The sequence below is a fragment of the Bison bison genome, unplaced genomic scaffold, assembly GCF_000754665.1.
Source record: "Bison bison bison isolate TAMUID 2011002044 unplaced genomic scaffold, Bison_UMD1.0 scf7180017858048, whole genome shotgun sequence".
NCBI lineage: Eukaryota > Metazoa > Chordata > Mammalia > Artiodactyla > Bovidae > Bison > Bison bison.
The window spans coordinates 3,212,726-3,228,483 of NW_011488621.1; the positions used below are offsets into that span (position 1 = coordinate 3,212,726).

The 15,758-nt window shown below is 39.7% G+C and overlaps 1 protein-coding gene across 2 annotated transcripts in view; it reads left to right on the forward strand.

Moving 5' to 3' along the window:
- MMP16 (matrix metallopeptidase 16 (membrane-inserted)) overlaps nt 1-15,758 on the forward strand; it is a 406,901-nt gene that overhangs the window by 172,810 nt on the left and 218,333 nt on the right. The window lies entirely within an intron of this gene.

Below are 15,758 nucleotides of genomic sequence, written 5' to 3' on the forward strand. Positions count from 1 at the left end.
ATCATGGCATCTGGTCCATTACTTCATGGCAAATAGATGGGGAAACAATGGAACAGTGAGAGACTTTATTTTTTTGGGCTCCAAAATCACTGCAGATGGTGACTGCAGCCATGAAATTAAATGATGCTTACTCCTTGGAAGAAAAGCTATGACAATCCTAGACAACATATGAAAAAGCAGAAACATTACTTTGCCAAAAAAGGTCCATTTAGTCTAAGTTATGGTTTTTCTGGTAGTCATGTATGGGTGTGAGAGTTGGACTATAAAGAAAGCTGAGCACTGAAGAATTGATGCTTTTGAACTGTGGTGTTGGAGAAGACTCTTTAGAGTCCCTTGGACTGCAAAGAGATCCAACCAGTCAATCTTAAAGGAAATCAGTCCTGAATATTCATTGGAAGGACTGATGCTGAAGCTGAACTTCAGTACTTTGGCCACCTGATGCGAAAAACAGACTTATTGGAAAAGACCCTGATGCTGGGAAAGATAGAATGTGGGAGGAGAAGGGGATGGCAGAGGATGAGATGGGTGGATGACATCACTGACTCAGTGGACATGAGTTTGAGGAAATTCCAGGAGTTGGTGATGGACAGCGAAGCCTTGTGTGCTGTAGTCCAAGGAGTGGACTTGCATGTGGTCACAAGGAGTCAGACACGACTGAGTGACTGAAGTGAAGTGACAGCAGTTGTTGAATAGTTTTATGATATAACTCTTTTTTAGATTCACTCCTCAGCCAGAGTAACTTTCTTTCAGTTTCTTGAAAACTCAGAGCTCTTCAGGATGCTCTAGTTATCTATTGCAATGAAGCATTCTACCCCAAAACTTCGTGGGTTAAAACAATGACATGAATTTTGCTCACAAATAAGTAATTTGGGCAAGGCTTAGCAAGGGGAGTTTGTGTCTGAGAACTACTCATAGGCTGGGAGCGGGAGTCACTTGAAAGCATGTTATTCAGTTCTTGGGAATCAATGCTGACTGATTGGCTGAGGCGTTAGGTGAAGCCATCACTGAGAACGTCTGTGTGTGGCTTTTACACCTAGCCTGTGCTTCCTCACAGTATGGAGCCTGGATTCTCAGATTGAGTCTCCCAAAAGAGAGAACCAGGCAGAAACTGCATTACCTTTCTAACATAGCCTCAAAAGTCTGACAGCATCCCTTCCATCATATTCTATTCATCCAAAGCATGTACAAGGACTTGCCCATAAGCATGTGGAGGGGAAATTGGACTCGTTTTGATGGGACAGATATCAAATAATGTTTATACATGTTACAGCCAGTTCTCAAGCATCTGGGCATTTGTACCTGCTTATCTGTCTCCTTAATAGGAGCCTCTCTTTCTTTTCTAATTTTACATTTCAAATTTCAGTTGAGCTATCAATTTACTCCATGTGGCTTCTTATCTTGACATTTAAATTCGATCCTTTAGTTAGACTTTTACAACACTCCATTCTTTTAAAGCCCTTATTACAGTCTGAAAGGAGATGTTTACTTAATGCTTGTCTTCCCAGCCATCAGCCTGTAAATTCCATTAGACCAAGGATTACTCATGGATTATTCACTGATATGACCCCAAACCCTTGTCAAAAACCTATACATTATGGTTTTTCAGTAAATATTAATACTTGTTGAATTAACCTACAATGGAAGAGGTTTGCTTGAGTTTTAAAACCCTTATTCTTTAGAGGGACCTAGAATAGGGCCTTTAGCCCTTGAGAAATTTTTATTAACTCATTAAACCTAAGGCATGTGTATTTTTAGAAAACAGATAACCTTATTTCGAAAAAAAAAAGTTTCTAATGTCACAAAGCATTTGACCTTTTAATTATCTTAATTATAGCAAATGTTAAACTCTTTCAACCTTCAGTGCTATGTTACTCCTCTTAAAAAAAAAAAATTACATTTCCAGGAACTATATACCCCTAGGGGCAAAGGATGCTTTCAAGATTCTGAAGCATAGGATTGTCCCTGGAGAGAGAAAGCTGTTTTGTGAGAGCCCTCAGTATTGAAAGTGGAATACATGTTTGCTGTTGTTTTTAAGTATTATTGCTCTGTTCACTCTATTTTCTGGGGTTATATCATGAGAATCAAACCTCATTAACTCATCTCCGCTACATCAAACTGACTTTATGTTGAGTGCTTCCAAAATTAAAATATAAAAGTGGATTGGCAATATCAAACCTCTCTTCTTAACTTGCGGCAGAGATCAGAGAGACAGAAGATACCTCTCCTTTGTCATCAGATCATTGTGATGTTTTGAAGGAAAACTTAAAACTTTATTTTCACGAGATTTTACTTTCAAACGTCTAGAGAATCATAATTTCTAGCCTGCTGCTCACACTTTCTCTTTGGAACTGGTAGCATATAGGTTGTTGGGCAGATGCTCGTGTGGCTGTGTGCCAAGTCACTTCAGATGTCCGACTCCCTGTGACCCCATGGACTGCAGCCCACCAGACTCCTCTGTCTGTGGGATTCTCCAGGCAAGAACACTGGAGTGGGTGGCCACGCCCTCCTCCAGGGGGTCTTCCCAACCAAGGGATCAAACCCACATCTCTTGTCTCCTGCACTGGCAGGAAGATTTCTTTAGCACCGGTGCCACCTGGGAAGCCTCTTGGGCAGATAGGTGATGCTTAATGTGCTTATCATTTGCCTTTTTTTTTTTTTTTTACAGTGAAATGGCCCATCTTCCCACTGATGGGATTCCACTGTGTGAAGCTAGACAGCTGATTTCTGACCTAGAGTGACCACTGTAGATCATGTTTAATCTTAGCTAATACAGGTTAGATTTGCCAAAGTCTCCTTGGCTTTCGGCAGTTGTTAAGCTCAAGAGCCATTTTAGATTCTTGCTGAGACTTGTATTCCTGAATATCACCTACCTGCTCTAAGGTAGCCCTGAGCAAGTTTATTAACTCTTCTCAATCTATTTGCTTACCTGTAAGATGAAGATAATAATACCAACCTCAGAAGCTTGTAATAATTGCATGACCTAATATAGCAAGAGAGATGAGCACACTGCCTGAATTAATAATGTTAACATTGATATGTTATTTACACTGGATATCGATGTTTTGCTAACAGCAATTTTCAAGCAGTAAAAAAAGCAGGTCCATACTGATGTTTATGTCCAGGTGTGGGGAGAAATGGTAGAATATGAACTGGCAGTGATAAAAACCTAAAAACTGCGAAGAAGCTCGCAACAGTGATGCAAGTTGTGACTCACGTTTTACCTTGTTCTGCGTTTCCTAGAGCTTATCTAGAGGTGCCTGGAAGTTAATTTTTGTGTGAATGTGATAAACAAGTGTGCTACTCATATTTGATGCTCTTAATGTTGAGTTTGAGGACTCTAATTGGGGCCTAGTTTTGTGTTTTATGGTGGGGAAGGGATGAATACTCAAGAAGTTAACCCACTGAGCAGGAAACACTAAGACTACCTGTAAGGTTTCAATTGTGATATCAATTGGGCATTAATATATAGGTTAGCTATCCTTATTATTCTAATTACCCAAGGTCAGAAAATACCATAAACTGTTTTAGGTGTTACTCCTATCTGGTTAAATGGGAACATAAAGGATGTATAAAACCAAAGCTCCTGTGTAGTGATTATGATAAATGCAGTGAGAGATTCAAATGGAATGCTATGGGGTATTGGTGGTAATCATAGAGTGGAGTCAGGGAAGCTTTCTATGAAGAAATCTGATTTGAACTAAATTTTTAAATATGAAGAGAAATGCATTTTTGTATTTCATACATAGGAAAATTAAATGCAACGCCCAAAGTCAGGAAAGAGCTTGCTCCCGAAATGGAAAACAAACAATTCTGTGCCTGGAATGTCGAGAGAAGGTGCTATGAAAAAAAGCCAAATGGTTAACAGTGGCTGTGCATGGACCTGTGGACAGTAGTATTCAGTTTGAATTTTATAATAAGTTGGTGGATAACTGCTACAAGGCTATAATTAAATGAATGATGTAAGTTGATCTACTTTTAAAAAGACCACTCATGCCATGTCACACACATTAGGATCGCTTTTATAAACACAATAATAAACAGAAAATGACAAGTGTTAGAGACGTTGTGGAAAATAGAACCCCTTGTGCGTTACTGGCAGTGTCTTGCTGTTCATCCTGCCAACTACGCCAACTGTCTTGCTGTATCTCACTGTTCACTGAACCCAGGGTAGGCAAGGCCTGAGCGGGGGAGCTGGGAGAAGACTCAGGCAGCCATCGGAACTGCAGGCACGTTTATTCTCTCTGCGGGCACAGCAGCTGGAGCAGCAGCAGACATGCTGCCTTCTCTCCTCTCCTGGTTGACCCTGGGGATGCAGCCGTAACGCAGCCTCACCAACCATCATGCAGCCATAAGGCAGACCTAGCTTGGCCTCAAGGGCTTTTCAGGTGAAGCTTATATATGCTGGGTTCAATCCCTGGATTGCGAAGATCCCCAGGAGAAAGGAAAGGCTACCCACTCCAGTATTCTGGCCTGGAGAATTCATGGACTGTATAGCCCATGGGGTTGCAAAGAGTCAAACACAACTTACCGACTTTCACTTTGTATATGCTTAGAGAACAAAAGTAGCTCTGGCCAGGCAAATACCTCATGACACACAGGCGCAGTGGTATAAGTGATCTCAGCTGTTACATAATCAATATTTACAAAACATGCGGTAAGAGAGGCTGATTTGCTCTCTTACCACCATCTTGGCTAATTTGCTCTTTCCCTACATGTGAGAATGTAAAATAATAAGGATTCTGGTGGCTCAGAAGGTAAAAAAATCTACCTGCAATGTGGGAGACTGGGCTTCCATCCCTGGGTTGGGAAGATGCCCTGGAGAAAGTAATGGCTACCCACTCCAGTATTCTTGCCTGGAGAATTCCATGGACAGAAGAGCCTGGCAGGCCTACAGTCCATGGGGTCGCAATGAGGCTGACACAACTGAATGACTAACACTTTCACTTTCACTGAGGAAAACAGTAGGGCAGTTCCTCAAAAAATTATACATAGTATTGACATATAATCCAACAATTCTACTTCTAGATATAACCTCTAAGAACGGAAAGCTGAGATCAAAATAGATATTTGTACACCAATGTTTATAACACCATTATTTATAATATTCAAAAGATGGAGGCAACCCAAATGTTCATCAGTGAATCAATGGGATAAGCAAAATATAGTATATATATTCAATGCAATAGTATTCAAATTTAAAAATTGCATGTGTAATATTGCATGCTGTAATATGAGGAATGTTGAAAACATCCTAAATGAAATAAACCAGACACAGAAGGGCAAAATCTGAATAATACCACTCATACCAGGTAGCTGCTGCTGCTGCTGCTGCTAAGTCGCTTCAGTCGTGTCCGACTCTGTGTGACCCCATAGACGGCAGCCCACCAGGCTCCCCCGTCCCTGGGATTCTCCAGGCAAGAACACTGGAGTGGGTTGCCATTTCCTTCTCCAATGCATGAAAGTGAAAAGTGAAAGTGAAGTCGCTTAGTTGTGTCCGACTCTTTGCGACCCCATGGACTGCAGCCTACCAGGTTCCTCCATCCATGGGATTTTCCAGGCAAGAGTACTGCAGAATACCAGGTAGCTAGAGGGGTCAAATTCATAGACAGAAAGTAGAATAGTGGTTATCAAGAAATGGGAGATGAGTATGTGGAGTTATTATTTAATACATACAGAATTTCAGTTTGTAATTATGAAATAGTGCTGGAGATGGATGGTGGTGATGGATGCATAACAATGTGAATGTACTTAATGTCACCAAATCCTACAGTTGGTTAAAATGGTAAATTTAAAATTACATCTATTTTATTATAGTTAAAAAACATTTCTCACTAGTTGGGGAAGAGAGAGAATAGTAACCATATGTACAGCACAGAGGTAGGTTAGAAAATCTCATAATTTCTCGTGGGTGCCCTGGACTGAGAAGTGGCAGCAGAATTAAGAATTTCAATTTACTGTATAATTGGAGCTAAGGCATGATGATACATCGAGTATGAATGATGAGCAAAGGAGAATTAAGGATGATTCCTATATTTTTTATTTAAACAGCAGGGTGATGACAAAGTCTGGGCATATACGCTGAGATCAGTTTTAAAGTGATGAAGAATCTGCCTGCTAATGCAGGAAACATGAGTCTGATCCCTGGATCAGGAAGATCTCCTCGAGAAGGAAATGGCAATCCATTCCAGTGTTCTTGCCTGGGAAGTCCAATGGACAGAGGAGCCTGGCGAGCCACAGTCCATGGGGTCGCAAAAGAGTCAGACATGACTTAAGTGTTAAATTGGTGTATCATCAATGGGTAGATAGTATTTGAGGGACTAGTGAGGAAACTGTAGATGCAGTTGACCAGAAATACTGACATTTATTGTAGTCTTATTTTTGTAGAAAGTGCTGGGAAAAATTAATGATGTAAAAAGAAAGGATAATTCTCTGACAAAGATGGTTGCAGTGTTTTGTTTTGTTTTTTAAACTACAAAACAGGAATGGCCATAAGTGAAATATTCTAGTATGGAAATAAGAATATTAATTGAGCAAATTGGACTGTGCAAGGCTGTTTTGTGGGCTTCTCAGATGGCAGTAGGGTTAAAGAACCTGCCTGCCAGTGCAGGAGACTTAAGGAACATGGAGTCAATCCCTGGGTCAGGAAGAAACCCTGGAAGAGAGCGTGATAACCCACTCCAGTATTCTTGCCTGGAGAATCCCATAGACAGAGGAGTCCATAGCATCACAAAGAGTTGGACACGACTGAAGTGACTTAGCATGCACACACACAAGGCTGTTTTGTACTGGCAATTAAATAAGCCCTCAGAAGTAAGAATTAGTCTTGCTGCTGCTGCTAAGTCGTGTCAGTCGTGTCTGACTCTGTGCGACCCCATAGACGGGAGCCCACCAGGCTCCCCCGTCCCTGGGATTCTCCAGGCAAGAACACTGGAGTGGGTTGCCATTTCCTTTTCCAATGCATGAAAGTGAAAAGTGAAAGGGAAGTCGCTCAGTCGTGTCCGACTCTTTTCGACCCCATGGACCGCAGCCTACCAGGCTCCTCCGTCCATGGGATTCTCCTGGCAAGAGTACTGGAGTGGGGTGCCGTTGCCTTCTCCGAGGAATTAGTCTTATACCCATGCAACTTCATGCAACTACAGCTCCTTTCATGATGTAAAATGGAATATTTTGTTAGCACAGAAACTAAAAAAACTCAGTTATTGTAGATATGTTTTCAGACAGCCTGCCTTCTCATTTTGAAATGCAAATTGGATCTCCTAGGATTTCCTAGGGTCTAGACAGGCCACTGAGTCCCTTCTGTGGCAGAGAGGCCGCCTTGAACAACAAAGTCAAGCTTGGGTGTAGTCAGATCTCTGTTTTAATACTGACTACTCCTCTCTTATTTGTGTGTCCTTGGGTATGTTATTCAATCTTTCTGGTGTTTTATTCTGTCTTTTATAAGATAGAGATGATAATGCTTAACTCGCAGAATTGTTATAATTGTAAGATAATGCATGTACATGGCCTAGCGTATAGCGGGCAGTAAAAAACTGGCCACAGTTGATATTTTCAAGGTCTGTTGAGACTGGGGCTGAAATTTCATTGCAACTGAAAAATAGATTCCATATAGCAAAGTAACAAGAGATCAAATTATGAATGTCCTGAAAGTTATTCTAAGGAGTTGATTCTACAGGATTTCAGTAGCTTCCATAGAGCTTGGCAGAAAGGAAAAGCTTGGGAATGGTCACAGCCAGAATATAATATACAGACATTGGTAGACTCTGCTCTCATCTCTTAGAGTAAGCATATCACATCAGGGAGAATTTTAAGGCATTAGTTTCATTTTAAAAATTAAAGTAGTTCCTATAAGATCATTGTATTCCTCCATCAGCCATTTCCTTTTTTATCATTATCTTTGACCTGACTAACTGGTATTCATTTGTTGTTTAGTCGCTAAGTCATGTCTGACTCTTTTGCAACCTCATGGACTCGGCCCATCAGGCGCCTCTGTCCGTGGGATTTCCCAGGCATGAATACTTAGGTTGATTGACATTTCCTTCTCCAGGGGATCTTATCAACCCAGGGATCAAACCCGTGTCTCCTGCATTGGCAGGCGCATTCTTTACTCTGAGCCAGCAGGAAGCCCTATCTAAACATTATATATGTTATAAAACAAACTCAAAATAGAAATATTAAGATGAGCTAAGGATGACAAAATTAATGATTTTTGTATATGCTTTATATTTTGAAAATATTGATTCAACACTTTGAAGTACAACAGTTTTAAGATCCATTTTATTTCTCATTTTTATTCAAGTATAGGTGATTTATAATATTATATTAGTTTCAGGTATATAAGATAATGATTTGATATTTTATAGATTATATACCATATAACATTATTATAAAATGTTGACTGTATTCCCTGTATTGTACGTTACATCCTTGCAACTGACTTTTTTTATGCATATGGTTTCCACCTCTGAGTCTCCTTTGCCAGTCTTGCTCCTCCCCGTGCCTCTTTCCACTCTGGCAGCCACTGTTTTGTTCTCTATATATTTGAGTCTATTTCTGTTTTGTTGTATTCATGCATCTGTCTTATTTTTTAGATTCCACATTAAGTAAAAATGTATAGTACTTGTCTTTCTTTGACTTCCTTCAATAAGCATTTATTTCTAATCTTAAAAATCGCCATGGCCCAAAAGACACCTCATAAGTATCTGTAAATGCAGCAGGCAGAGCTATGTCATTAGCTAATTACAAATCATTAGGCTTATTCATCAGTTATGCAATGTTTCTTGTTAAAGTTCAGATGGTGAATTCTCATCTTTCCTGCTATCTATCAGTCATATCTAAAAACAAATCAGGTGTTGCATTTTCATATTTTTAACAAATGGACTTACAGCCTACTGAAATTAGTCTTTTGGCAGGTTATTTCACAGGTGGAAAAATCTGTTCCTGGAATTTTAAAGTAAAAAATTCTGAGACAATTTCAATAGCTAATGTATTTATATCTTTTGAGAATGAAGTCCTGTGATAATGGAAACATTTCCAAACATGCATCTTTAAAATACTCTCTACATGGTGCATCTTTCAAAGGCTGTTTTTTATTTTTCACCTGAATTGCAAATACATCACTTTTATCTTAATAGGGGAAACTAAATTTATTTTTTTGAATATATACTCACAAAATAACTACTGAGTAGTATACTGCAACTGACCCTTGAACAGCACAGGTCTGCTTACATGTTCGTGCATGCTAAATGGCTTCAGTCATTTCGACTGTGCAGCCCAATGGACTGTAGCCCACCAGGCTCCTCTGTCCATGGGATCTTCCAGGCAAGAATCCGGGAGTGGGTTTTCATGCCCTCCTCCAGGGGATTTTCCCAACCCAGGGATCAAACCCACATCTCTTACGTTTACCTGCGTTGGCAGGCTGGTTCTTTACCACTAGCACCACCTGGGAAGCCCCTGCATACATGCAAACTTTCCTTTCAATGTGTTTTTAATTGGAGGATAATTGCATTGTTGTGTTGATTCCTGCCATACACCAACATGAATCCGCCATGTGTGCACTTAGGTACCTTGCCTCTGCAGCCTCCCTCCATCCTCCAAGCCCATTCTGCCCTCTTTGTGGTCACAGGGCACCTAATCTAAGCTCCTTGCCTCATACAGGAAATTTCCCCTGCTTTTTAATATTCTATATGGTCATGTATATGTTTCAGTGCTGTTTTCTCAATTCGTCCCATCCTCTCCTTCCCCCACCATGTCCATAAGTCTGTTCTCTATGTCTGTATCTCCAATGCTGCCCTGCAAATAGAATCATCAGTACCATCTTTCTAGATTCCATATATATGCCTTAGTATATGATACTTGTCTTTCTCTTTCTAACTTACTTCACTCTGTATAATGGGCTCTAGGTTCATCCGCCTCATTAGAACTGACTCAAATGTATTCCTTTTTCTGGTTGAGTTATACTCCATTGTATACATCTACCACACTTCTTTATCCATTCATCTGTCTATGGACATCTAGGTTGCTTCTATGTCCTAGTTATTGAAAATAGTACTGCAATGAACATTGGAGTACATGTGCCTTTTTCCACTCTGGTTTTCTCAGCAATAGTAATGGGATTGCTGGGCCATATGGTAGTTTTATTCCTAGGTTTTTAAGGAATCCCCGTATTGTTCTCCATTTTGGTTGTATCAGTTTGAATTTCCACCAACAGTGTAAGATGGTCCCCTTTTCTCCACACCTTCTCCAGAATTTATTGTTTGTAGACATTTTTGATGATGGACATTCTGACCCATGTGAGATGATACCTCATTGTGGTTTTGTGACCCCATAGACGGCAGCCCACTAGGCTCCCCCGTCCCTGGGATTCTCCAGGCAAGAACACTGGAGTGGGTTGCCATTTCCTTCTCCAATGCAGGAAAGTGAAAAGTGAAAGTGAAGTCGCTCAGTCCTGTCTGACTCTTAGCGACCCCATGGACTATGGCCCACCAGGGTCCTTTGTCCATGGGATTTTTCAGGCAAGAGTACTGGAGTGGGGTGCCATTGCCTTCTCTGAATAATGAGCGATGTTGAGCATCTTTTCATGTGTTTATTAGCCTTCTGTATGTCTTCTTTGGAGAAATGTCGGTTTAGGTCTTCTCCCCACTTTTAAATTGGGTTGCTTGTTTTTCTGCTACTGAGCTACATGAGATGCTTGTATATTTTGAAGGTTAATTCTTTGTCAGTTGTTTCATTTGCTATTTTTTTCTCCCATTCCCATTCTGAAGATTGTCTTTTCACTTTATCATTTCCTTTACTGTGCAAAAGCTTTTAAGTTTAATTAGGCCCCATTTGTTTATTCTTGTTTTTATTTCCAGTAATCTAGGAGGTGGGTCATAGAGGATCTTACTGTGATTTATCTGAAAGAGTGTTCTGCCTGTGTGTTCTTCTAAGAGATTTATAGTTTCTGGTCTTACATATAGGACTTTAATACATTTTGAAACTTTTTCAATGTATGTTTTGGAAATTTTGGGGGGAATTTATGGTAATATGAAAAAAGAAAGCTTACAGATGAACATCATAGCCTAGAAATACCAAAATTAAGCAAAGATATGCCATGACTATATAAAATATATACATAACATGCAAAATATGTATTATTCAACAGTTAATGTGGTCAGTAAATCTTCTGGTCATGTGCTCAGTTGCTCATTTGTGTCTGCCCTACTCTTTGTGACCCTATGGACTCCAGCCCACTTGGCTCCTCTGTCCACAGGGTTTCCCAGGCAAGAATAATGGAGTGGGTTGCCATTTCTTTCTCCAGGGGATCTTCCTGACCCAGGGATTGAATCCGTATTTCCTGTGTCTCCTGTGTTGGCAGGCAGATTCTTTACCACTTAGCCACTGACCTCATGATAATAGGCTATTAGTAGTTACATTTTGGGGTTGTTAAAAGTTGTAACAAAGAGTAACTAAAGAGCCTCTTGATGAGGGTGAAGGAGGAGAGTGAAAGAGCCAGCTTAAGACTAAGTATAAAAAAAACTAAGATTACGGCCTGCGGGCCCATTACTGTATTTCAAATAGAAGGGGGAAAGTTGGAAGTAGTGACAGATTTCTTCTTCTTGGGCTCTAAAATCACTGTGGGCAGCGACTGTAGCCTTGAAATTAGAAGACAGTTGCTTCTTGGCAGGAAAGTGATGGCAAACCTAGACACTCTTGAAAAGCAGAGACATGATTCTGCCATCAAAGGTCTGTATAATCTTCCCAGTGGTCATACAGTTGTGAGAGCTGGACCGTAGAGAAGGCAGAACACCAAAGAATTGCTGCCTTCAAACCGTGGTGCTGGAGAAGACTCCCCAAAGTCCCTTGGACAGCAAGGAGATCAAAGCAGTCAATCTTAAGGGAGATCAGCTCTGAATATTCACTGGAAGGACTGATGGTGAAGATGAAGCTCCAATATTTTGGTCCCCTGATATGAATAGCTGACTCATAGGAAAAGATCCTGAAGCTGGGAAAGATTGAGGACAGAAGGAGAAGAGGGCGTCAGAGGATGAGATGGCTGGATGGCATCACAGACGCAGTGGACATGAACTTGGGCAAACTCTGTGAGATGGTGAGGGACAGGGAGGCCTGGCGTGCTGTATTCCGTGGGGCTGCAGAGTCAGACATGACTGGGGGACTGAACAACAACAACAAAAGTTAAACACATATTTTTGAGAACAGTGGGAGCCAGCACCCTTACCTCCCACATTGTTCAGGAGTCAACTGTATTTGCAACTACTTGTCTTTACAAAAAAAAGACAATATATACTTGGTCTTTTTGTAAAAGAAATGAAAACTTTATTTAAGAGTGACAACTTTTGTGTACTTTGTAAAGCAGGAAATGGGCTTCCCAGGTGGCATGGTGGCAAAGAGTAGGCCTGCCAATGCAGGAAGACACAAGAGACCTGGATTCAACCCCTGGGTCAGGAAGACCTGCTGGAGTAGGAAATGACAACTACAGCAGTATGGTTGCCTGGAAAATTCCATGGGAAGAGGAGCCTGCAGGCTACAGTCCATGGAGTTGCAAAGAGTCGTACATGGCTGAGCGTACACACACACAGGCAGGAAACACCTATGTGATAACAAAATATTTTCTCGGTCATTTCACATCTCAAAATATTATACAATTTCTACTTATAAAACGATAATCTGTGAATCCATTTAAATATAGCTGCCTTTTATTTTTATTTTATTTATTTTAATGTTCTGGCATCAAGCTAACCCCTGAAGGTAACACTCTAAGCCCCTTTGACCGTGGAACCCCATCTCCTTCCTTCGCACACTTGATGGAACACACGTGACAAATGAATGCGTGAAGTCTGTCCGGGGGAGGGGACCAGAGTCAGTCTGTGCAGTAAATAAACGTGAACTTTATGGTTTTTCTTATTTTGTAATCAGGGAAGTTCATAGATAAATGTGTGGATGTGTTCATTTTATACAACGCTCAGGTATTTCATGCCTACATTTCCAACACATATTTTACCTCTACCTCAAAGAACCTAATCCAGGTTAATTTATTCATCATTTTTTGGTGTTGGTGAGACTAAATCTGTCCACCGCCTCGGTAAAGGCAAGTTCAGTACATCTTCCGTGTGACTTAGGCTCAGCTCTGTAGCTCAGATGGTAAAGAATCTGCCTGCAATGCACAAAACCTAGGTTCAGGCCCTCAGTCAGGAAGGTCCTCTGGAGAAGGGAATGGCAACTCACTCCAGTATTTTTGCCTGGAGAATCTCATGGACAGAGGAGCCTGGCGGGCTACAGTCTGTGTGGCCGCAAAGAGTTGAACTCAACTGAGTGACTATCACCACTACTACTACTGTCTTTTAGAAAATTCACAATAAAGACTGATAAAGAGACAGTGTATCGCGGTACTCCAACTTTTCAGCACAAAGACTAGCATACAATGGAATCCCCTTAAGGGCAGTTGTCTTTTTTTAAAATTAGTGAATTAATATTTTAAATGAAACAAAGTTGATTATTTTTAATGATAAAAGGTATAATTCACAAAGAAAATGTATGTCATAAACCATTAAACACCTAACAACAAAGAAACAAAGATGCATAAAGCAAAAATCAGAATATGAGGGAAAAGAAAAAAATATATAATCACATTAAGACGTATTAATATTCCTCTGAGAATATTTTATCAAGTACAGAAAAAGTAAGAATAGAAACATCTTGAATGATGTTGTTAATAATTAAGTGTAATAGATTTATAATTCTATTAATTTATATGAATTATATCATATACAAATATACTTAAAATTTTGTATCTCATACATTCTTAGATATCCATAGGACACTTTAAAAAACTGGCAAAAGGTAAACAGTACTAAATTTCAAAAAGTAGAATTCTTTTTTTTGTGATTCAGTTATGTATACACATATATTATTTTTGAGTATAGGTTATTACAAGTTATTGACTGTGGTTCCCTGTTCTATATAGCAAACCTTTGTTGCTTGTTGCATATCTATGTTTTAGTTAGAAATATAGCATTCTATTCATACTAAGTCAAACAAGTGGAATCAAAATGTCATACATTTTTTAGTTAGGCCAATATTAATGTTTTCTAAAATATATATTATATATAATATTTATGTATGTGTATACAAAAGCTTTTTACTACTCTATATAAAGGCTTGAAAAAGAACATAAAAAACAAGAAATGAAGAAACTAGAAAATACAAGCTAAATGAAATGGGAGCACTGAATATGAAGTAGAAAAAGTGAAACAAACTAGATAAAAGATCATCATACAGTCCAGTAGTTTTTAAACATGGCTGCTCATTAGAAACATATCTGGAGCTCTGGCAAAAAAATAAATAAATAAAAAGCAATACCTGGGCATTTGTAGTTTAAAAAAAAATTCCAAGATAATTCTGATATGCATCCGGATTTTAAAAAGTGATTACAGGTTTTGTATTAAATGGTAGTTTTGATAATACAGAATTCTATTATTTTTCTGTTGACCAATCATTATACAAAGGTATTAAGTGAGTAATAGTTACATAATCACAAAAGTAAAAGATGTTTATCAGTTTTTACAGTCAATAGCCAGACAAAAAATGAAAGATTACAATTGCAAAACAATGGGAACGTGATTAACCTAACCGTGTAAAGTAATTCCCTACAATGTGGGGGTGGAGCAGAGTGATGTGGTAAGTGGAAGTGCACACACACGCTTTCATCTGCTCAGTCAGTTTGTCTTTTGGTTGGTGCACATGCATCTATTTACATTTAAGGTTATTATCAATAAGTATTACTATTTCCTTAATTATTCTGTTTGTTTTCTTTTTCTTTTCCTTCTCTTGTTTCCTACCTAGAGAATTGCCTTTAGCATTTGTTGTAAAGTTGATTTGGTGGTGTTGAGTTCTCTTAACTTTTGCTTGTCTGGAAAGCTTTTGATTTCTCCATCAAATCTGAAGAGAGTCTTGCTGGGTGGAGTATTTATTCTTGGTTGTAGGTTCTTCCCTTTCATCACTTTAAATATGCCATTCTATTTCCTTCGGTCTTGTAGAGTTTCTGTTGAGAAATCAGCTAATAGCCTGATGGGAATTCCCTTGTATGTTATTTGTCATTTTCTCCCTTTTTGCTTTTAATATTTATCTCTATCTTATTTAGGCTTCCGGATTGGAGGGGGAAAGTGGGAAAAACTGGATCTTGCTCTGGTGGGCAGGACCTTGTCAGTAAGTGAAGTGTTAGTCACTCAGTTGTGCCTGACTCTTTGCTACCCCATGGACTGCAGCTCACCAGGCTCCTTTGTCTATGGGATTTTCCAGGCAAGGATTCTGGAGTGGTTTGCCATTTCCTTCTCCAGGGGATCTTCCCCACCCAGGGATCAAACCTGGGTCTCCTGCACTGCAAGCAGATTCTTTACTGACTGAGCTACCAGGGAGGTCAAGCTTCAATCAAATTATCTGCTGATGGGTGGGACTGCATTCCTTCTCTGGTAGTTTTCTGGCCTGAGGTGAGCCAGAAACACAAGCTGGAATCAAGATTGCTAGGAGAAATATCAATAACCTCAGATATGCAGATGACATCACCCTTGTGGCAGAAAGTGAAGAGGAACTAAAAAGCCTCTTGATGAAAGTGAAAGAGGAGAGTGAAAAAGTTGGCTTAAAGCTCAACATTCAGAAAACGAAGATCATGGCATCCAGTCCCATCACTTCATGGGAAATAGATGGGGAAATGGTGGAAACAGTGTCAGACTTTATTTTTCTGGGCTCCAAAATCACTGCAGATG